The 22,111-nt window shown below is 29.7% G+C and overlaps 1 pseudogene; it reads right to left on the reverse strand.

Annotated features, from left to right (window-relative positions):
- Window positions 1–74: 74 nt before the first annotated feature.
- LOC111279469 (wall-associated receptor kinase-like 1) lies at window positions 75–12,190 on the reverse strand (annotated as a pseudogene).
- Between the last annotated feature and the right edge of the window lie 9,921 nt (window positions 12,191–22,111).

Raw genomic sequence — 22,111 nt, forward strand, 5'->3', positions numbered from 1 at the left:
TTTCTAATCAATCATGACATTTGAAAGGAGATGGTCTTAGACATGCATTTGAGACCTTCCATAAGGGATGGGCAGAAAGTAACGAGAGGAAGAAAAAATGAAACACAAAGAGTTAGAAATCAAAACAAGGATGAGCTGAACGACATAGGCAGATATCTTACAAGGAAAAGACTCCGAAGGAAGAAAGTTTAACAAGTTCTGTTGGAAACTAATTAGGGGTATGCATCCAATGGCAGAGTTACACTATCGTTTATAATTGATCTAGACGTTGAACAAGAAGTAAAAGCCCAAGGTTCGATCATCTCATCTATATCAGAATCTTCATTCACACTCTGTTCAATAGCATTAGCTTCTTCTGATGCTCTAATCCTCTCCAGCTCCATTGCAACTTGTTTCATTGTGGGTCTTTTCTTTCCACTAAGATTCAAGCTTCTTTCGCTAGCTTTGCAACTGCTATAGTCTCTTCTTCTGGACCATTATTCCTTACCATTGGATCAAGAATGTCAAATAGGGAATTCTCCTTCATTGTAAGCTGAAAAAAGGCTACCAAGCTTCTCACTTCCTCTGATTGTGTTGAAGAGATGGGTTTTTGTCCTGTTAGCAGTTCAACAAGAACAACTCCAAAACTATATACATCACTCTTCTCTGTAAATTGACTTGACCGAAAAAACTCCGGATCCAAGTATCCGAAAGTTCCTTGTACTTGAGTGGTTATATGAGTTTGCTCAAGTGCAACTGTTCTTGAAATTCCGAAATCTGACACTTTTGCTCTGTATTTATCATCCAAAAGTATGTTGTCAGATTTGATGTCTCGGTGATAAATAGGGACAGAAGCAGCTGAATGCAAATAGGATAAAGCATTGGCAATTCCTATTGCAATTCGTAAACGCATTTTCCATGTCAATGGGAATTCTTCATTTTGATCATGTATGAGTTGAGACAGTGTTCCATTGGGGATGAACTCATAAACTAGTAAAGGAACCTTTGTCTCCAGGCAACATCCTAAAAGGTTAACCACGTTTCTATGGTTAATCTGTGATAAAATTATCACCTCATTGATGAACTGTTCAAGCTTCTTTTCGTCAAATGTCTTCTCTTCCACCATTTTAGACTTCTTGATTGCCACGATGCTTCCATCGGTTAACATTCCTTTATAAACAGTTCCTTGCCCTCCTTGACCAATGATTCGATTCTCGTGATAGTAATCTGTCGCCTTCTCCAACTCCTTTGAAGTAAACAACCTTATTTTTTCAACATTCCCTTCATTGCTGGACAGTTGCTGTTGCAGTAGCAAGCCTCCATTCCTTTTAAAGTATCTTTGCTTAAGCTTGATGTTTTTTCTTCTTTCTAGTACTTTGTGCATTTGCCATGTACCAAGTAGCACAAATACTGTCCCAATACTAGTGCTGCAACCTGTATTGGAAACATAATTTATTAATACAAAAGGTAAATTTGCAAAATAATATATATATATATATAGATATATATTAAGAAAAACTATTCATACATTACAACATGATTCATATTTTCTATCTATCTTTAAGAAAGTAAATTTATCATCACTTGAGCTTTAACCTAAGTTTAAAGCTCAAGTGGTAAGAGTGGGATGCGATTTTAGTATAGATGTTGTGTTGAATGAAACCTATTATATCCTTCTTCTTATAAAATTAAAAAAATAAAAAAGAGAGAGAATTTAATGCGCACTTATACTGATGATGGATGAATTTGGGGACTCTTTAGGCTTCTTCGTAGGAGACTCTTTAGGCTTCTTCGTCGGAAACTCTTTTGGTATGCACCCATAGTCTGAACTTGCGTATTCATATCCACCAGGGCATCCCAACGAACAATTGTTGCCAGGAGCATTCAAACAAAGCATATAACAGTACCTATATTTAGGATTCCTGCAATTTTTTTTATCTGCCACTTATGAAATGAATAAATATAGTTATATTCACGTAAAAAATGCTAATTAAGAAATACCAAAACATATAAAAAGTTTCATTTTTCTTTCTTTTGTGCAAATTTTCGCTATCCGTATCCAAACAAAATATTCTTATAGTATAGTAAGACTCGTATTATGTACGATACCTTGGCATACATCAGAATAATAGTCGTACTTGTAAATGTCAGAATTGTCATAAATGTCAGAATTGTCATCGACGCTGCAAACACGTAGATGGCTGGCGCTCAAGTTTGACCAACAATATTGACTACCGAAGCTACAAAAGGTATTTGAACCATCTTTCAACTCACACAGCCCACGTTTTGGTGTGCCCCATTGCAGTGTTGTCAGAACGTGTCCTGCTTTTGGTGTGCCCCGTTGCAGTCTCATGGGAACGTGCGTCCAACCGCTTACGCCATTCTGATCTGAAAGTATTGTCCCACTTGAATCGGAATCGAACAAACTTACGTCAACCATGAAAGCAGATCCGCATGATCTCCTGCTGCCGTTATTAGGATAAATCTCTGTCATGTTTGCAGTAAAGGAACTGAGACCCGGAGGAATTTTCATAAGGCAGCTAACATTGGAAGTCACAATGTTGCTACAACGGGGTTGCTGGCAGCTACCAAAAGGATAATCAGTTCGATTACGAAGCATAGTTACCAAACAACCGCAACCTACAGACACGAATCTGTTGAAGATATCTGAGAAGAAAAAGGGGCTGCCTGTTAGGTTGACACTAACCCCATTATTATCTTCACTTTTATTGGGGCAATTGAAGTAAGTTATTGAACTGTTGACGATTACTGTGCCTCGAGAAAATGAAACATTGAGTAGTTGCATATTGATGCTACTTATGAAAGGCTTTGTCCCATCACCGGTTTTGTTGCAACTTACTCTAAACCACTCATTCATGTAACACCCGCGTTTAATTCCAAACGGGAATGGAATATCAACCTTCCCACATTTTTCAACACAGACAGACTTGTGAGGTGTTGCGACCGCTGGTCCTGCTTGGCATTGTGAGGCTGCTTAGCATGAACAAGTAAAGCACCGATTAATAATAATAACAATAATAAATTTTGTTGGTTAAATTGACATAAATATTTAATTTGTTCAGACAAATAAAATTGAATTCAAATTGCATCAGTTCAAGTATCTCAATTTATTTAGTTTCGTTTGACTTTTCGGGCTAAATTGTATGAACCAAAGTTTAATTTTTCCAATCCAAAATCATTCGGGCCAAAATTCAATTTCAGTCCATTACCTGTTGAATGGATCATTTGTGCCAATTGAGCTCAAAGACCAAATTTCAATTTAATAATAAGGCCCAATTCATGCAATTAGATTAACATTTTAATTAGGTAAATAATTTAATTAACTAAAAAAAATCAATCACATTGGTAGACAACGGGTGCCGTGCAACCCACGTGCCAGTCAATCTCCACTCTTGTCTACAACCTCCGATTCCCAGGTGCACCCCGTGGCTATCATATTTAGTTGTGTCAGCCATTACCATCCATTGAAGAAATCTGGCCTAAAACTAAAACAAGAATGACAGCAACTCCAAAACACTAGGAAATTAGATACAATTTTTTTTTTTAAATCTTAGACTCTGGACAGCCACCCTTACCGCAGGATATTCGGTCATTGGAAAGGCTGCGGCGGCTCCTTGGAACCTCACAAACCCAAAAAAACATGGGATTTGATGCCCCACCTTAGCTCTATAAATTGAGCCTTTATGAGCACAAAAAAAAAAAAAAAAACCTCTGCGGAAAAAAACAGAAAGAACTTTTCTATCCTGGTCAAAAAGATCCTAACACCCAATAAAAAAAAAATCCCATGTAGAGGGGAACCACTAAACCAAAAAAAAGCCAGAAAATAATTGAAAAAAAAAAAGACTTTGGTTGAAACTTTAAAGGTTCGATATGAGTTTTAAGGGTATTTTTTAAGAAACGAAGCTAAGGACAATATAGAGGAGGCTAAGGGAGTCTTTTGGGCTTTTTTTTAAATTTTTTGGTTATCGGTGATGACAATCGTCGGAAGACAACAACAATGGACCGGATTCTAGGTAACAATGATGAGTGGACAGAGAGGGCTGAAGGTGTTTTTTTAGAAAATGGTGGAAATGAGCTTTTTAAAAAGTTTGTTTCTTTTATACCTAATAAAAGGACAAAATGGTGCGTTATAGGTATAAAAGGACTTACCTATAATGGCACCTATACCGAACCCACAAAATGATCCGCGCGTCGACTTAACCTGACAACCTGTGCATTCGACCTGTAAACTATGCTTCTCTCAGCCCTTAAATCGATCTTATTAAACCACTGTTGAATTATTTTATCTGCATCTCTTAGTGTTTAAACCACCAGTGAACTGGATTAAACCATAGCAAACTATTCCAAATCGCCGGTGAACCAATTAAATTGAATCGAATCGTTGATCAAATCGTTGACCAATCGATTTATATTTTTTAAAAAATTATTTTTTAATTTTTATCAAGTTAGTTATTTTCTTATTTATGCATCTCTAAATTCTAGATCTCTAAAATAAATATTTAATAATTTTTATAGTAAAATAATGCTAATAAAATAAAGTTTAGATTTTAAAAAATGACAAAATTTAATGTATTTATTTTAAAAAAATGTTACTAATAAATAAAAATGAGAAAAAAAAATTTATTCGATGATGAGATCTAAGAAAATCCGTGTAATTATTCTTTTGAAATCTTTAAGTAGAAAGATTTTTCAAATACTAACAATAGTCTTTGTAAAAAATTTTAATAAAAAAATTCCTACTCTTTGTTTTGCTAATAAAAAATTATGTTACATTAAATATAAAATTAATTTTGTTTATGATAAAAAATTATTAATGTTTTTTATTTCATCATATCTAATATTTATTTTTTAATATTTTATACATTAATTATTAATTAATTATTAATGATTCATATTGATGTGTCATACAATTGTATGTGTCTATATTATTCTGTAGTAATAAATTAAAAATAGACAAATAAATAGATAATTTCTACAAATAAAGAGTAAGAGCAACTAAAAAAAAGAGTACTATTAATATTAATTACTCAATTGACCTATTAGTCTTATGGTCTAATTTTAATTTTAAAAAAGTTTTCTAAAATATCAAAATTAATTGAGAAAATATTAATTTAATTTTAATAATTAACCATTTGAATAGCAAATAGTACAATGGAAAATGAAGATAACATATTTCTGATGTCACAGATTAAGGAAAATCATAAAAAAATGAAGATGATTATTTAGCTATTTTCTTTCTTTTATTGTTAGAGTAAAAAAAAAAAAACAAAGGGGCTTTTATTTATGATGTATAAATATAGAAATTGATTTCAATTATAATAATATAAATGATTATTTTAATTTTTTAAACATAATCAAGAAAGTTAATAGAAAAAAATTGAAAAGATAATTTAAAGTTATTAAATTTTAATAAATTAATAATTTATGTTATATTTATTATTTTTAATTGCATTAATATTTTAAAATGTAAAATTATGCTCAATGTAATTTTGGATCATTTCGAGTAAGTATTTCAAGTCCTTCAAGTTCATCTTCTGGGTTCGGGTTAGGGTGCAAATTATTTTAAGTTTTGATCAATTTGAATTCAAATTAATTTGAAATTGGTCAATTTGAATTTGAGTTCATTTGAATTCCAATTATTTTGGAATTGGTTTGAACGGATTTAGATTATTGACTTTTTTTTTTAATCGAGTTAGATTTAGATTCAAACTAATTAAATAAATATTTCGAGTTTGGATTAATTTTGCCAACTATAGCTACAGTCTTCTAACTATTCCAATACACTATTAAAGTTTAATTTAATATTGTTGTTGAAAGTAATTTTTGTATTTGGAAATTGATTTTGACTCAATCTTAATGCAATACAACAAAAAAAAAGTGTATTTTTCTGGTTTTTAAACTCAAACATAAAAAAGTTACTCGAGAAATATTTTTTCTATGAAAGTGTTTGTTTGACTAAAAATAATAATATATTATAATATATTATTATTTTTACGTATATTTTTTAAATATTGTAATTACTTAAAATATTTTTCATAACAATATTAAATACTTAAAATTTATAATCTCACAAAAATTTTTAATATATTTTTCCAACCCAAACTTTTTTAACCTCAATCATAATGCTCATACCACTTATTTGTATTTCCAATCCCAGATTTTTTTTTCTTTTTTAATAGTTTCCATACCACAAAGATTTATTAACTTAAAGCATATATAATATTAAAAAATAATTATGCAATATAATTGAGCTAGAGTGTGATAGGTCTAGGCTGCAAAATGCATACTGAAAGCCCAACCCGGATTTTAAGCAAACTTTAAAAATTTTGTATAAATACATTTAACGAATTTAAAATTTTTATGCAAATTCTTTGAAATATTAGATAATCTTTCGAATTTGTGCGAATAATTTTGACCCATGAATAAGTCTATTCGACCTGAGTCGTGACAATTTCGAGCAATTACTCCATCCATAGACAAGTTTGGCCTCAAGCTCACATGATATAAAAGATCCATGTAATAAACTTTTATATAAATTATAAAATTAAAAAAAAAAAAAAAGAGAAATCAAAGTAAAGTGATCATACTGACCGTTCACATCACTTTCGACAGCATTCCACTCCAGCGTTGCGGGAACATGCGTCGTATCAATGCTTATGTCGTCGCCAAATTCGATATCTGGATCCGATGAGTTAAACATGGAAGGGTAAAAAATGAAGGCAGATGTGCATCTCTTGCTGTATTCTTGCTTCCCGGAATCAATGATCTCTGTTATGGTTGCAGTATAGGATTTCATATTTTCAGGAATTTTGGCATAGCAGCCTCCTAATTTAGATGTCTGGTCGCCACATCTTTGTTGTAGGCAGCCTGCGATGAGCTCAGTTTGAATGTTAGGAGAAACAATGGCCAAATTGCCGCAACCTACTGACCCGAATACGTTGAGTCTACTTGAGAAGAAAAATGGACTGTCTGTTAGGTTGACACTAGCAGGAGCAGTGGTGCCATTGTTCCCTTTTTTGCCGCAATTGAGATAAGTTACCGGATTGTTGACGGTGACAGCATCTAACCAAGACGAATTGAGTAGCTCCAGATTGATGCGACTGATGAAAGGCTTTGGCCCATTACCGGTTTCGTTGCAAGTTACTCTAAACCACGAATTTTTGTAGCAACAAGCTTTTATTCCAAACGGAGATGGAATAATAACATCCCCACAGGTTTCATTACAACCAGACTCGTTTGCTCCTTGCGATGTTGCCGCTTGAATAAACCATAGTAGCAGGCTGAAGTAAAACACCAAGTAAACGCCCATTCTCTCTTAATTTCACCCACCTTTGATTGTTAGTTTCTTTCTATCAGGGAAATCAATGAAGAATTAGCTGGGTGCACGTAAATATAGGCCGGGCGTAAACTCAAAAGTTACAAAGAAATTTCTTAGCTCTTGCGCCCCAGCTTCTTATACTTTACCTCCACCAAAGCACTAACCATGTTCAGGGAAAAAAGAAAACATCACTATCAATCGTAAAACCTTTCACATTTATGCACAGATGTTTTGGCAAAATCGAATTATAATACGAATATAGATATTAAAACTTTATAATATCTTAACTCAAAGTTTAATTTAATTAATTTATATAATTATTTTAAAAAAATTTTAATAAATTTAAATTCAAATTTTAACATCCGTAATTTCTTCCCTTTATCTTCAAACTATAGATTCTTTTATATTAAAAAAATTTATAATTTCTTTCTATTGAGGTCTTAATGTTCTTTTTTTTTTTTTTGGTTTATTAGCGTTTTTTAGGTTGATGCATGGGAATAGAGTTTTTTAGGGGATTATAAATATTACTCCCTCTGTTTTATTTTCTTAGTGAATGTCTCAAAATTGTCATATTTTTTTTAACATTTAAAACTTTTACTTTTTTATATTTTAAAATTATATTTTATGATTTTTTTAAACTTTTTGACATTAAAAATCATAAAACTTTAAGTAATTTTATTAAAAAAATTTAAATTTTAATATTAAATACATCAAAGTCAATTTTTTTTTAAAATTCTGTAAAAATAAATACATGACAAATAATATAAAATGAAGGGAGTATAATTTTATGTTTTTATTTTTTCTTTGTAACTCAAAAAAGTATTTCTTTGAATCAAAACTCTTTTCAATTTTAGTAGTGGGAGATGGATAGGTATATGATTGCACACTCAGGAATCGTGATAAAATATAGGCAAAATTATATTTTGGTGCAATGCAATGAGAATAATTATTGATTACTAACATAAAAAAATAATCACTGGAAAGAAAATGTCAACTTTTAAAATTTGTTACAAGAAAAATTACTTTTACAATTTTGTCTTCATTGGTGGTAAAAAAAAGGAAGAAGATTAAATAGCTAAAAAATTGGTGCCCATGTTTTTTAAGGATTCCTTTTGTTTCTAATGTAATAATTAGTTTTTATTTTTCTTTTATTTCAAATGTAATATTTATTTTTTATTTTTATATTAATTGATGGAAATTTCATATTGAACTTTATACTAAAGTGAAGGTTGAAGTCACAATATATATCCACATATCTTATTATGAAGTGTAATAATTGTACATGTAATATAATTATTATGAAGTGTAATAAATGTACATATAATAGAAGTACAATGTATATATAATTCTAATGTTATGTACATATAAACTATTTTTTTATATTGTGTTTGGTACAAAAGATTATGATAAAATATGATAAGATGATATTATGAATATGATTAAATTAAATAATGTCATCTTATCTTGTGTTTGATGAGTCTAAAAATTAGAATAGGATAATTTATTTATTAATCAAAATTATCTTTCTTCAATGTTTATATAATTTAAATTATTAATGTAATTTTTAAAGATATAATAGGATATGTAAGTTAAATCCCATAGATTAAAAATAATCCTGTCTATTTTAAGAAGATTGAATTATCCTTTATCAAATGGATGATTAATTTTTCTTTTAATCCTATTCTTTTCTTTAAATACAAATCAAATATAATAAAAAATAATTATCATCTTATTATATCATTCACTCTATACACCAAACATAAGATACTTTTGTTAGAGAAAATGCTAAACTTATCATTGCTATCTCCTATCTAGCTCATTCTATGAAGCTTCTTTAACCTCTTCTTTATCTTTATCCTAAAATCAATGAAAAGCATCAAATACAATTATGACAAATTTCAATTAAAGATTGCATTAATTTAACTTGCTTGATAGAAGAATTTTACTACTTTAATTTGAATAAAGTAAAACTCCTAATATAATCAAATAATATAACCGCAAATAGTTTAATATTCAAACGTTAAAATTCAAACAAGCCAGTTTAAGATACTTCATTATCCACTAAAAGATTTTAATTTATAGTCAATTTGCCTATTGAAATGAAAATTTACAAGTAATAGAGAAACAACAATAAAGGGTGTAGCTCATTCATGAAATGAAACTATGAATCTGACAAAGTAAAGCTAAAATTACAAATGTAATAGACAAACTCAAAATCTATTACAAAACATAACAACAAAACAAAATAGAAAAATTCATACTAGACAATTAGCAAACCAAAACCGCATGACATTTATAATGATTGCAATATACTATAAATGCAAGAACCGAATTAGACAAAAACACAAATATTCTTTGCATAGGACAAATAATTATGGCATTGTTGAGGGTATTATGGCTCCCAAAGTATACGCAATTTTTGGAAAAAAGAGGATAGAGGGTAGAGAAATTAAGTTTAGAATATAATTTGAAAACTCAAAGCAATCATAATAGTAAAATGTATTAAATCAATTTGTTACCACTAAAATGTTCAAAAACTGATGTGATAAAGTATGAGCCAGATACTTCAAAAAAAGTTTTTATATAATGAAGCAAGACCATTTGTCCTATAAAATTCTCCCATTATAATTAGCACTACATTTTCCCACCGAAAACCCAAGCAAATAAAGGACTTAAAGGAAAAACATTGTAAAATTAGAAGGAATATGAAGAGTATCAGCTGACTCATAATCATATAGTACGTAGATGAAAAGTACTTAAGGAAAGGAAAACTTAAATATTTATTGTATTATGTACCATGTACATATATTATGTATATATCCTATAAGTAATATGAAAATATCCCTAATGAGTTTTTCCACCCTTTAAAAATCAATACATATCCTTTATTAGCTCTAAAACTATGAATTAAAATTTATAATAACAACAATCAATTAATCTCAAATAAAAAATTTCATCAATTATGATTTTGACATTCCGATGAGATGTACATATAAGCAATGGACCCTACAATACCGCTAAGCCGCAAATATCCTTTTGTTTGAAAAAAAAAAAAAAAAAAACTAAGAAACACACAAATTAAGAAAGTTAAATAAATAAATTATCAACAGTTATAAGCTTGTAATCAATGACCTATTCCTTCATGGATTCAAACCTTTTAGACAAAGATAGAAATTAAAGAGATCCAATTTTTGTTTTATTTGGTTTTGTGTTGAGAAACTATTTACTTTGAGAAAATTTAAAATGGGAAAAAACAGAAGGAAAGCTGGGAATGTGAGCTTGACATTAACCGGAAGGAAAAGAAAATTTTCTCATTTTTTTTCTACACAACCTCAGTCATTAAGATCAAAAAGAGTAAAAATAACTTTGTTTTATAAATTTCAAACTTGTTATTTCCTTTAATATAATAATTTATTCCTATTGCAGCAATTAATAAAAATTTGTAATAGACGAGAGCTTTTTCTAATTCTCCCTAAAATATAATTCAGCTACCCCACCAAACTTTAAAAAGTAGTGTTACCGTCAAAAGCATGAATTACACTCATCAAACTTTTTGAACAAGTGGAAATGCATTTACCAATTTCAGAGCAGCCAATTATAAATGATTTGCAACCAAGCCTATAAAAGGAAATTAATATCATGCCTATCTTTTTTTTTTCTTTTTTCGAGTGAACATATTAATCTCTTAACTGTTAAGCTGACTAGCTAGTAACCAATTAGGCTTATTTAAAAATAAAAAATAAATTCTTAAATTAGAAATATCCAATAATTTAATAAAATCAATTATGACAACTATATATAAATAATTTACTTTATTTTGTTTTAAGTAGATGATATTAATGTAAAAGGTAAATTTGAATACAAGTGATAAGAGTGGGGTGAAATTTGAATATAGATAATAAAGTTTCATTAATTTTGGAGTGTAATAGGAAGGTTCCCATCGCACCGAGAGAGGGTACCTTTTATAATAGGACTAAATTATAAAACGAATCTTGCAATGCAGTGAGAACCCTTCAATCGAGTTGTCGGAAGTTTGGTTTTCGTGTATTAAAAAACAAAAAAAAAGAAAGCAAATTTGACCCGCATCTATAATGATTGCCAAGTCTGGTTCTTTTTTGAATGACAACGTTGGTGAATCAATCGCTATGGGCTCGCATTTATCGTCGACACTTAAGTATTTATATTTATCAGGGCATTGCGACGAACAATAGCTGCCAGGAGTATTCAGACAAAGCATATGACAATTCTTATATATACGATTCCCACATTTGCCAGTTTCTGTCATTTATGAAATGAATAAAATAATTAAAGTTAGAAACACATATATTTTAATCTTATATGTATAGTTTAATCATCTTTATTGCCACAATTTACGTAAGTTACTGGATTATTGACGACTACCTCGCTGCCTGGCGAGAACGAACCAAGCAGCTCCAGATTGATCCGATTAATGAAAGGCTTCGGTCCATCAGCTGTTTTGTTGCAAGTTACTCTAAACCACGAGTTTGTATAGCAGCGGTCTTTTATTCCAAATGGGGATGTAATTGTAACATTCCCACATACTTCTGTACAAGTGGCTTTGTCTGTCTCTTGGGATGCTGCTGCTTGGATTAGCCATAGCAGCAGGATGAAGTGAAACACCAAGTGAACACCCATGATCTGTCTTGATTTTTTAACTCCTTCGATTGTTAATTTCTTTCCCTGCTGCAGGAAATGAAGATTTAGCTTCTGGATGAATAAATAGAAAGTAAATTGATAGACCGCTAAACTCCTGTAATTTCAATAATTATGATTTAATCCTCACAAATTCAATTATCAAATATGTAGAGAGAATTCAAGGTTTAGCTCAATTAGATTACGTAATTATTTATAAAAGTGACATTTAACAAGTAAAGATTTAAATCTCAATATTTAAAATATTGTTTTTCAATCTCCAAATTGATGCCTTACAAAGAAATTTCTTAGCTATTGCTCTCTCATTTTGTAATTTCACACCACTAAAGACACTAACAATGTTCATATTAAGAGAAACGTATAGAACAAATAAAAACGAAAACTTTAGCACATGCTTTTCAATTTTTAATAGTGGATAAAATAGGTAATTTGCATGCTTGTGATAAAACTTTCAGCCCACCAATCTTGAATAATTACAAGTAATGTTGCTATATGTTATTGAACCTGAATTTACTTATGTGTTTGGTAAAAAGAAATTTAAAAAAAAAAAAAAAAGAGGTGTAATACTAGATCAATCCGTGGAGATAAAAGAGCATGATGACACAAAGCTCAAACAGGCAAAGATACTGCTAATATTGCAACGAGTCTCACGTGTCTGATTCTATATATAGCTAGCTTAGTAGCAAGTTAAATTAAAAAAGAGATTGTGAACTAACGTTGGTTTAAATGATGAGATTGTTTGTTTTTTTCTTAATTGTTTGAATTTGAATCTTTTGAAAGATTATAAAAAATAAGTTTTCGTGAATTTACTAATCTCAGCATATATAAACCAGTTGAACCAGTATTTATTATGATATCTTGATAGAATATATGGATGAAACTTTTGTGTTTATTTTGTTTGAAGTATTGTGTGATAAATTTTGTTCATATTTTAGCATGGTATTGATGGATTGATGGATTTGAAACAAACTGAAAACATCAGAAATGAAAATACTGAGCCTTTTTATGCTGCAAATAAAAATAAAACATTAAGAAAATATTAAATTGAAGACTAATATGCAATTAACTCATGGTAAATTTGTAATGTTATTTGAGAAGGAAAGAAAAAAGTGTATAAATTGAAGATTAGGAAAATATGTGTGAAAATTGATTAAATATGAATGAATTTGAAGTAAATTCAAAATATTAAAAACTAAAAAATTAAATGCTAATAAAATGTAACTTGAGAAATGACCACATAAAAATGATGCAATTTACTCCCATTACTTGAAAATAAAATGTTTAAGCTTGAATAAAATACTGTTTCTCTCAATTTGTTTTTTTTTCTTTAATTTTTTGTATATAAACAACAACAAACTCATCTAATCACTTTTTTTCATTCCAATTATATTATAAGTTGTTCTTGCAATTAAAACTTTATTGAATTAATTGAAGAAAATTAAAAAAAATCAATGAAAGCACGATGAAAATTCATGTAAAGTGAGTATAGATGAGGAAAATTTAGATAAGGAAAATTCATGGAAAGTGAGTTTCCACAGCAACTTCTAGAAAACAGCAAACATTGAATTTGTTTATCTCTGAAAAAAAAAAAGGTAACAAAGGCTTTGTTACGTCTAAATTGGGGGAAGCCGAAATGTATGAAAAATTAAGTGTAAATGCGTTGACCAATTTTAAGAGCTTCAATTACTTAAGGATATTGCATTTGAAAAAGAAAAAGAAAATGACAACCAGACTCGTCAATGACAACCAGACTCGTCTGCTTCTTGATTGAATAAGCCATAGTAACGGGCTGAAGTAAAACACCAAGTAAACGCCCATTTTCTCTTAATTTCACCCACCTTTGATTGTTAATTTCTTTCTATCAGGGAAATCAATGAAGATTTATCTGGGTGCATGTAAAAATAGGCCGGGCGTAAACTCAAAAGTTTCAAAGAAATTTCTTAGCTCTTGCGCCCCAATTTCCTATACTTCACCCCCACCAAAGCACTAACCATGTTTAGGGAAAAAAACTTCTCTATCAATCATAAAACCTTTGACATGGATGCACTGATGTTTTGGCAAATTTTCGAATCATAATACAAATATAAATATTAAAATTTTATGATAACTGAATTTTAAATTTAATTCAATTAATTTCTACAATGATTTTTAAAAAACAACATTTAATAAATCTAAATTTAAATTTTAGCATATGTAACTCTTCTAACCTTCATTTTTTTTTCATGTTAAAAAATTTATAATTTCTTTCCATTGAGGTCTTAGCGGTTTTTTTTTTTTTTGGTTGATTAGCAATTTTCTGGTTGATGCATGCGAATAGAGTTTTTTTAGGAGTTTAAAAATATTATAATTTTATTTTTTATTTTTTATTTTTTCTGTGTAATTCAAAAAAAAATGATGTAGCAAATCAAGTAATGTCAATCCAGTAAAATAAATTGACCTAAATATCAAATAAAATTATCATAAAATATTTAAAATTAAGGAGTCATTAATCTATTTATTTCTTGAAAAAAATCCACTTAAAAAAAGGTATCCATTTTATTTTTCGAAACAAAACTCTTTTCAACTTTATATAAAGGGAAAAACTTAAACGAAATTAATATTTAATTTATAATATTATAATAATTATAAAAATAAAATAGTTGAAACCAAATTAATATTTATTTTTTATATTTTAACAATACTCACAATATTTGAAAATATATCAAATTGTATTAAATCAACTTAGAGTTGGAGTGCAAACTCGAAGGAGTATTGAGATAACTTAAGTGATAAGGTTTAATGTTGTAATTGGGTCTAAACGTGCAGTAAAGATGTGAGGTTGCTTGCTTGACCCAAAAGAAGTATTGATAAGATTTAGTTGCATAAGAGAGCTGAGGTGAGATTAGATTAGAACTCATAAATGAACAGAAGAGATTGTTGAGATGATTCACATGTGAGTAGAAAATCTTAAATCATTAAAAAATCTGAATGAAATGTCTTATATATACATAGAAGATCCAAAAACTCAAGAACTTAAGTTTTTTGGACTCAAGTGACGTCTAATATGTATATATGAACTTTTTGAAGTGCTCCGTAAACTTCAAATGTGATAAATATCCCACACCATATTTATGAAAAAGTCAATTTCCGTACCGACTAGATTGATCTTATGCTAAACAATGACCCCTTTGATTGCATAAGTCATGAGAACACCTAATGGAATTAAATCTCTTTTGTATAATTTCACTTCCCAAACCCATCAGGTCTAAGTCGTGGCAACGCCACACACCCATGAGTTAAATCCCATCCACATGTATTGTTAAATCAATTTTCTCTAAACATTATTTATTAAAATAATACATCGCATTAATAAGCAAATTTTATGAAAATTCTATTACAAAATCTCGAAACTAATATTCATAATAACTACAATTAGTACTTCAAAATATTAGAGTCTGTTTTAGAATGACGTCTCTACTTACGAATAATTCAATAAAACATTTTCAATATACCAATTTTTTTTTTTAACAATACTCACAATATTTGAACATCCAAATCATTTACTATTTCATGCTTGATCCGATTTTAAAAAACAATTCTATTTTCATAAATCATAAAACGATCAATTTCACAATATCTAATATTATTTTTTATTTTTATAAAAATAGATATCCAATTATATCATTTATGAGACAACTAGTAAATGCTAAAACATTTATAAAACACCAATCTTCTAAAATATCGAAAAGGTCTGTCTACTTACCTGATTTTCTTGGCATATACAACACTTACCATTATGAATTAATAGCCAACCACATTTCAAATAATTAATGAATGATGCTTTTACCCTTCAACCAGACCTAAACACTTTTGGAGGCGTGTTTGGAACCTTCAAAATTATTTAAAAACTCATTTTCTCAAATTTTCACAATTTTGGTATTAGTCAATAATACTAAAAAATATGGATCTTCACTTTTCAAAGGAAATATTTTGTTAATAGCTACAAATATTAATCCTCACAAAATTTATATTTTTCTGTAATTTTCTCAAAAAAGAGATCCTTGATAGATAATTTTTATTTTCTTGAAAATTAATATTTTCTTTATAAGATAACAATAAATAATTGGTGAGTGAAAAAAATAATTTATAATTTACCAAAAATTCAATAATAATATTTAGAAAAAATTATTCCCAAAAAATGGTGATCATTAGATCTAGAAGTAATATGTGAGAGTAAAACTTGTATAATGTCACTAATCATCACACCGTCACTATATATTAATCATCCTCTATACTTTCTAAATTTGGATAGATCCGATAATTTAAAATATAATAAAAAGTACAAGATAAATATAATAAAAAATAAATTTATTTAAAATTTTAACAATAATAATATCTAAACAAAGGAACTACAACACTCAAGCAGTTTAAAAGTCCACGGCATCCTGCTAATTAAAACTCAAATCTGTCACCCGAGCTTCCGGTAAATTTATTTGCCGCAAGTAAAAGTACTTTGTATTTTTAAGAATTTTTGGCAAAAATAACCAATACTCTTAAGAATTTATCATAAAGACTAAACTACCCTTCATACACACTAGTTCTTTTTCTTTTTTCCTGGCCTAGTCATATATACAGTTCACTAAAGTAGACAGGTAGTGAACTGGTTAATTTTCTAGAGCATACCATTTTTTTTTTTGCACTATTACTTTAAACATAGTCTATTTCATTTTAATTTTATTTTAATTTGTTTACAATATAAAATTTTTAGAAATCTAAATCTAGTGCATTTATATATAATTTTTTTCTGATTATTTTTTGTTTAGCTAGATAAAATATTTTTGAATAAGAAATCAACTAAAGTAATATGAATATAAAATAAGAAAGTTGAAATAATAATTAAAATTATAAAGTATTTTGACATTGTCAAAGCTAGTTTACCTTTTAACTTAATCAATATTGAAAAATTAGCTAATACATTGATAATAGAGTATTTTAGATTCATAAGTGAAATGAGAAGGATGATACATATTCATTCAAATATATTAAAAAATAAAAGCACTAATTAAAAAAATATGTGTTAGTTTTTAATCCCATTTGTAAAGTTAAAAAAAACTTTATTAATAGTTTATCGAATAATAACTCATAAAATATTACGCTATATCTCATTATTAGTGTTATTAGTTGTAGACACCCAATTGAGTCCAGGCCCAGATCAATTGGGCCTGGCCCAAATGGGTAAGGCCCAATTGAATTTTTATCCTGTATTTTTTTTATTTTGTATATCTGTATTTATTTATTTTTATTTAGAATAGATTTATATGTATATAGTTATATATTTATTATTATTATTTTTTTTTTTTGTAATATATTTTTGGGTTTATCTTATTTTATTTTTTAAATTATCTGTTAATTTTATCTGATTCTTTTTGATTATCTGTGTCATAACGTCTAGATCCGGGGATCTATCGCTAGACATTGACTTAAGGGAGTCACCACCAATCTTTTTTATCCAGGTGTGATTGGCCACCTAAGGAATCTGCCCTTTTAGGGAACACCTAAGCTTAAGGGTCCCTAAAAGGATAGGTTCGGGTCTGCTTAACCAGAACAGAGTTCGGGAGTTCGGTTACGTGTGAGGAAGGTTATAGCACCCTCACAACGCCCATCAAAAGATGGTACCAGCTTGAATTTGTGTTATCCAAAAAGCCTTAAAATTTTACCAAGTAATTAATTATTGGAAATTATTCTCAATTGACTCTAATACTTTTAGCAGAAAATTGAGAAAATTCCCTCACCTCAGGAGTATACAAGAAAAACTATTGTTTCACTTGCAGGGGCTCCGTCGTCGGATTTATTAAAGAAAAAAAACAAAATCATCCAATTAATTATTGGAAATTATTCTCAATTAACTCTAATACTTTTAGCAAAAAATTGAGAAAATTCCCTCACCTCAAGAGTATGCAAGAAAAACTACTGTTTCACTTGCAGAGGCTCCGTCGTCGGATTAATTAAAGAAAAAAAAAATCAAAATCAGCCAAGTAATTAATTATCGGAAATTATTCTCAATTGACTCTAATACTTTTAGCAGAAAATTGAGAAAATTCCCTCACCTCAGGAGTATGCAAGAAAAACTACTGTTTTTACTTGTAGAGGCTCCGTCGTCGGATTAATTAAAGAAAAAAGAAAAAAAATAAAGATCAAAATCAAAGTCAAATAAAAAAAAAAATTCAAAAAAAATTCAAAAAAAAAAAAACCTGGAGCGGCTCGGATCGTGGCTCGGCTCGGCTCGGCTCAAGGAAGAGAAAACGGCTCGGAGAAGCGGCTCGGGAAGAACGGCTCGGCTCGACTCGGCTCGGAGGGGCTGAAACGCGCGGGTCAGAAAGCGGGTCGACGCTTCGGGTCGGGTCGGGTTCGACAAAACGCGCGGATCCTCTTATTAACTTAAAGCCAAAACGACGTCGTTTTGGGAGGGTATAAAAGGCACCTTCCTCCGTTTTTCAGCAGACCGTTCCTCCCCTCTCTCTCTCTTCTTCCCTTCTTCTCTGCGTTCTCTCTAGAATTTGAAGAACGCCGGTGCCGGATTCTGGAAATTTCGCCGGAATCTGGGAATTTCGCCGGAAGTTGGCCGGATGGTCGTCGGTTTCTGGGATTCTCCGCCGGAAACTGGGTCTGTCGCCGAAAACTTCAAAGTTCGTCGGAATTGTCGCCGGAAAATTCAAAAGTCGCCGGAATTTTCGCCGGAATCTGGAAATTTCCCAGAAATTTCCAGAAAATTTTTTCGCCAAATTTTTCTAAAAAATTTTTCTCACTGCCAGAACACTCATAAACTTTTCCTTAGCTCTCTAAACACCCCTATTCTCTCAATCAGTAGCTTTTGCTTCTGTTTTCTGTGTGTTTCTCATCTGTTCCAGGAGGTGCTTTATATAGGGATTGATCAGGAGTTTCTGATCAATCCCAATTCCTCCTTTGACGGGAATTCAGTCTTTGAATCCAATTGGACTCTCTTGATTGAATTCCCATTCCCGGTAGGATTCTTCAGCTTCAATCTTAGCCCTCCAAAATCAAAAATAAAAAAATACTAGATAATAATCAGATAAATCAAAAGATATTTAAAAAAAAAAAAAAATCTGATAATCAGGAAAAATCAGAACAGATAATTAAAAATAATAATAATAATAATAATAAAATAAGATAAACCCAAGTATATATTACAAAAAAAAAATAATAATAATAATAAATATATAACTATATACATATAAATCTAATCTAATAAAAAAATAAATAAATATATACATAATAATAATAATAACAAAATACATAAAATACAAAAGAAGAAAAAGAAAAAAAAATACAGGATTGAATTGGGCCTTACCCGTTTGGGCCAGGCCCAATTGATCTGGGCCCGGACCCAATTGGGTGTCTACAATCTGATTATTTTTTTTTCTTTTCTTTTTATCCTATCTTTTCTAATTATCTTTTTTTTTTATTTTGATTTTTGGAGGGCTGAGATTGAAGTTGAAGAATCCCACTGGGAATGGGAATTCAATCAGAAGAGTCTAGTTGGATTCAAAGATTGAATTCCCGTCCAATGAGGAATTGGGATTGATCAGGAACTCCTGATCAATCCCTATAAAAGGGACCTTTTGGAACAGATGAAGAACAGACAGAAACAATAAGCCAGAGCTACTGATTTGAGAGGAAAAGGCGTAGAGAAGAGTATAGAAGGCTAGGAAAAGGTTTAGGAGAGTTCTAGGAATTATCAAAAATTTTTTGGGAATTTTTTGAATTTTTTTTCTGGGAATTTCTGGAAAATTCCAATTTTCGGTTGAATTTTCTGGCGAAACTTGAATTTTTCGGCAAAAATTTCGGCCACCCTTGAGGTTTTCGATGACCTGCCCAGTTTTCGGTAAAGGATCCCAGAAACCGGTGATCTTCCGGCCAACTTCCGGTGAACTTCCGGCGAAATTTCCAGATTCCGACGACATTTTTCAAAATCCGACGAAAATTCCACCGGTGTTCTTCAGCCTTTTTAGAGAGAAGGGAGAGGAAAAAGGAAGAAGAGAGAGAGAGGGGAGAAGGGTTCTGTCAAAAAACAGAGAGAAGTACCTTTTATACCCTCCCAAAACGACGTCGTTTTGGCTTTAAGTTAATCAGAGGATCCGCGCGTTTTGCCGAACCTGACCCGACCCGAGCGTCGACCCCCTTCCTGACCCGCGCGTGCCTGCCCCCTCTGAGCCGAGCCGAGCCGAGCCGTTCTTCCCGAGCCGTTTCTCCGAGCCGTTTTCTCTTCCTTGAGCCGAGCCGAGCCGAGCCACGATCCGAGCCGCTCCAGGTTTTTTTTTTGAATTTTTTTTATTTTCATTTATTTGTTTTTTTTATTTTTTATTTATTAGATTAGGTTTATTTAATATTCTTTTTATCTTTATTTTGGTTTTACTTTCCTTTATTTTTTATCTTTATTTATTTTCATTTATTTATTATTCTATTTTCTTTAAATAAAAATCAAAATTTCCAAAAAAATATTTTTAGGGAAAAGTTGAAAGTATCAATTTTCCTTGAAAATCAAAATTTCCAAAAAAGATATTTTCGAGGAAAAGTTGAAAGTATCAATTTTCCTTGAAAATCAAAATTTCCAAAAAAAGATATCTTGGAGGAAAAGTTGAAAGTATCAATTTTCCTTGAAAATCAAAATTTTCAAAAAAGATATTTTTGAGGAAAAGTTGAAAGTATCAATTTTCCTTGGAAATCAAAGTAAAAAAAAATATTTTTGAGGAAAAGTTGAAAGTATCAATTTTCCCTACACAAGAACAATCATTCTTTCCTTCCTTTCTATTTTCATTTTGATTTTGATTTTTCTTTAAATAATCCGACGACGGAGTCTCTGCAAGTGAAACAGTAGTTTTTCTTGCATACTTTTGAGGTGAGGGAATTTTTTCAACAATTGAGGATAATTTTCGACAATTAATTACTTGGTAAAATTTTAAGGCTCATTGGATAACACAAATTTAAGCTGGTACCATCTTTTGATGGGCGTTGTGAGGGTGCTATAACCTTCTTCACACGTAACCGAACTCCTGAACCCTGTTCTGGTTAGCAGACCCGAACCTATTCTTTTAGGGACCCTTAAGCTTAGGTGTTCCCTAAAAGGGCAGATTCCTTAGGTGGCCAATCGCACCTAGATAAAAAAGATTGATGGCGACTCCCTAAAGTCAATGTCTAGCGATAGATCCCCGGATCTAGACATTATGACATTAGTGTTTGAATTTAATTTTTTCTAATCAAACTTTTTAAGTTTGGCCTTTGTTTATAAAGTAGTATTAATTAAAATTTTAAAATATTATACATTTTAAATTTTTTATTTTTAAAATATATATTTATGACATATCTAAAACTAAAATTTTTTTATTAAATAAGATTAAACTAGGATAATATTTATGAGACAGAAAAAGTATGTCATGAATAATTTTGAAAAAATATTTTTAGCTTAAAATTTATTGTTAATATTGTAAATTATACACAAATAATACGTTATATAAAGAAGTTGATATATAAACAGATATCTCTTTAAAAATATATATAAAAAAACTCTAATCAGGTTTTATATTGAAATCATATATATAAATATGAAAAAAAAGAGATAAATTATTATTTAAAATTTACACCAAAATAAAATATAAATATGAAAAAATAAAAGTGAATTGTTTAAATAATATATTTTTTACAAAAAAGTTTTAGTGATGGGAGGCTATCTCATTTTAGTGTTAGAACATACTTCAAGTCTCAATAATGACTTGCGTTAAATTTATAAATCATTCACCAAGAGATTTTTAATCGAAAATTAAACCTCAATCTTACAAGTGAACAAGGTGGACCCATGGCTTAAGGTAGAGTTTCCATAAACCCTACAAAATATTTTGAAAATAACAAAATTTTGAAGGAAAATTTTCTCGTGTATACTTTTTTATCAATAAAATTAATAAATTCGTTAATAGTTCTTTAGTAAACATCGTAAATTCAGAGTGATTTGCAAATTAAAATTTTTATTCTTGGTTGAATGATTATGTAGTTAGATATATGAAAAAAAATATTTGATAATATTAACAATGATGCAATTATATTTTTTTTAAGATATGAGATCCCTTC

The sequence above is a fragment of the Durio zibethinus genome, chromosome 27 (assembly GCF_047325235.1).
Source record: "Durio zibethinus cultivar Kanyao isolate XHJ-2024 chromosome 27, ASM4732523v1, whole genome shotgun sequence".
Taxonomy (NCBI): Eukaryota; Viridiplantae; Streptophyta; class Magnoliopsida; order Malvales; family Malvaceae; genus Durio; species Durio zibethinus.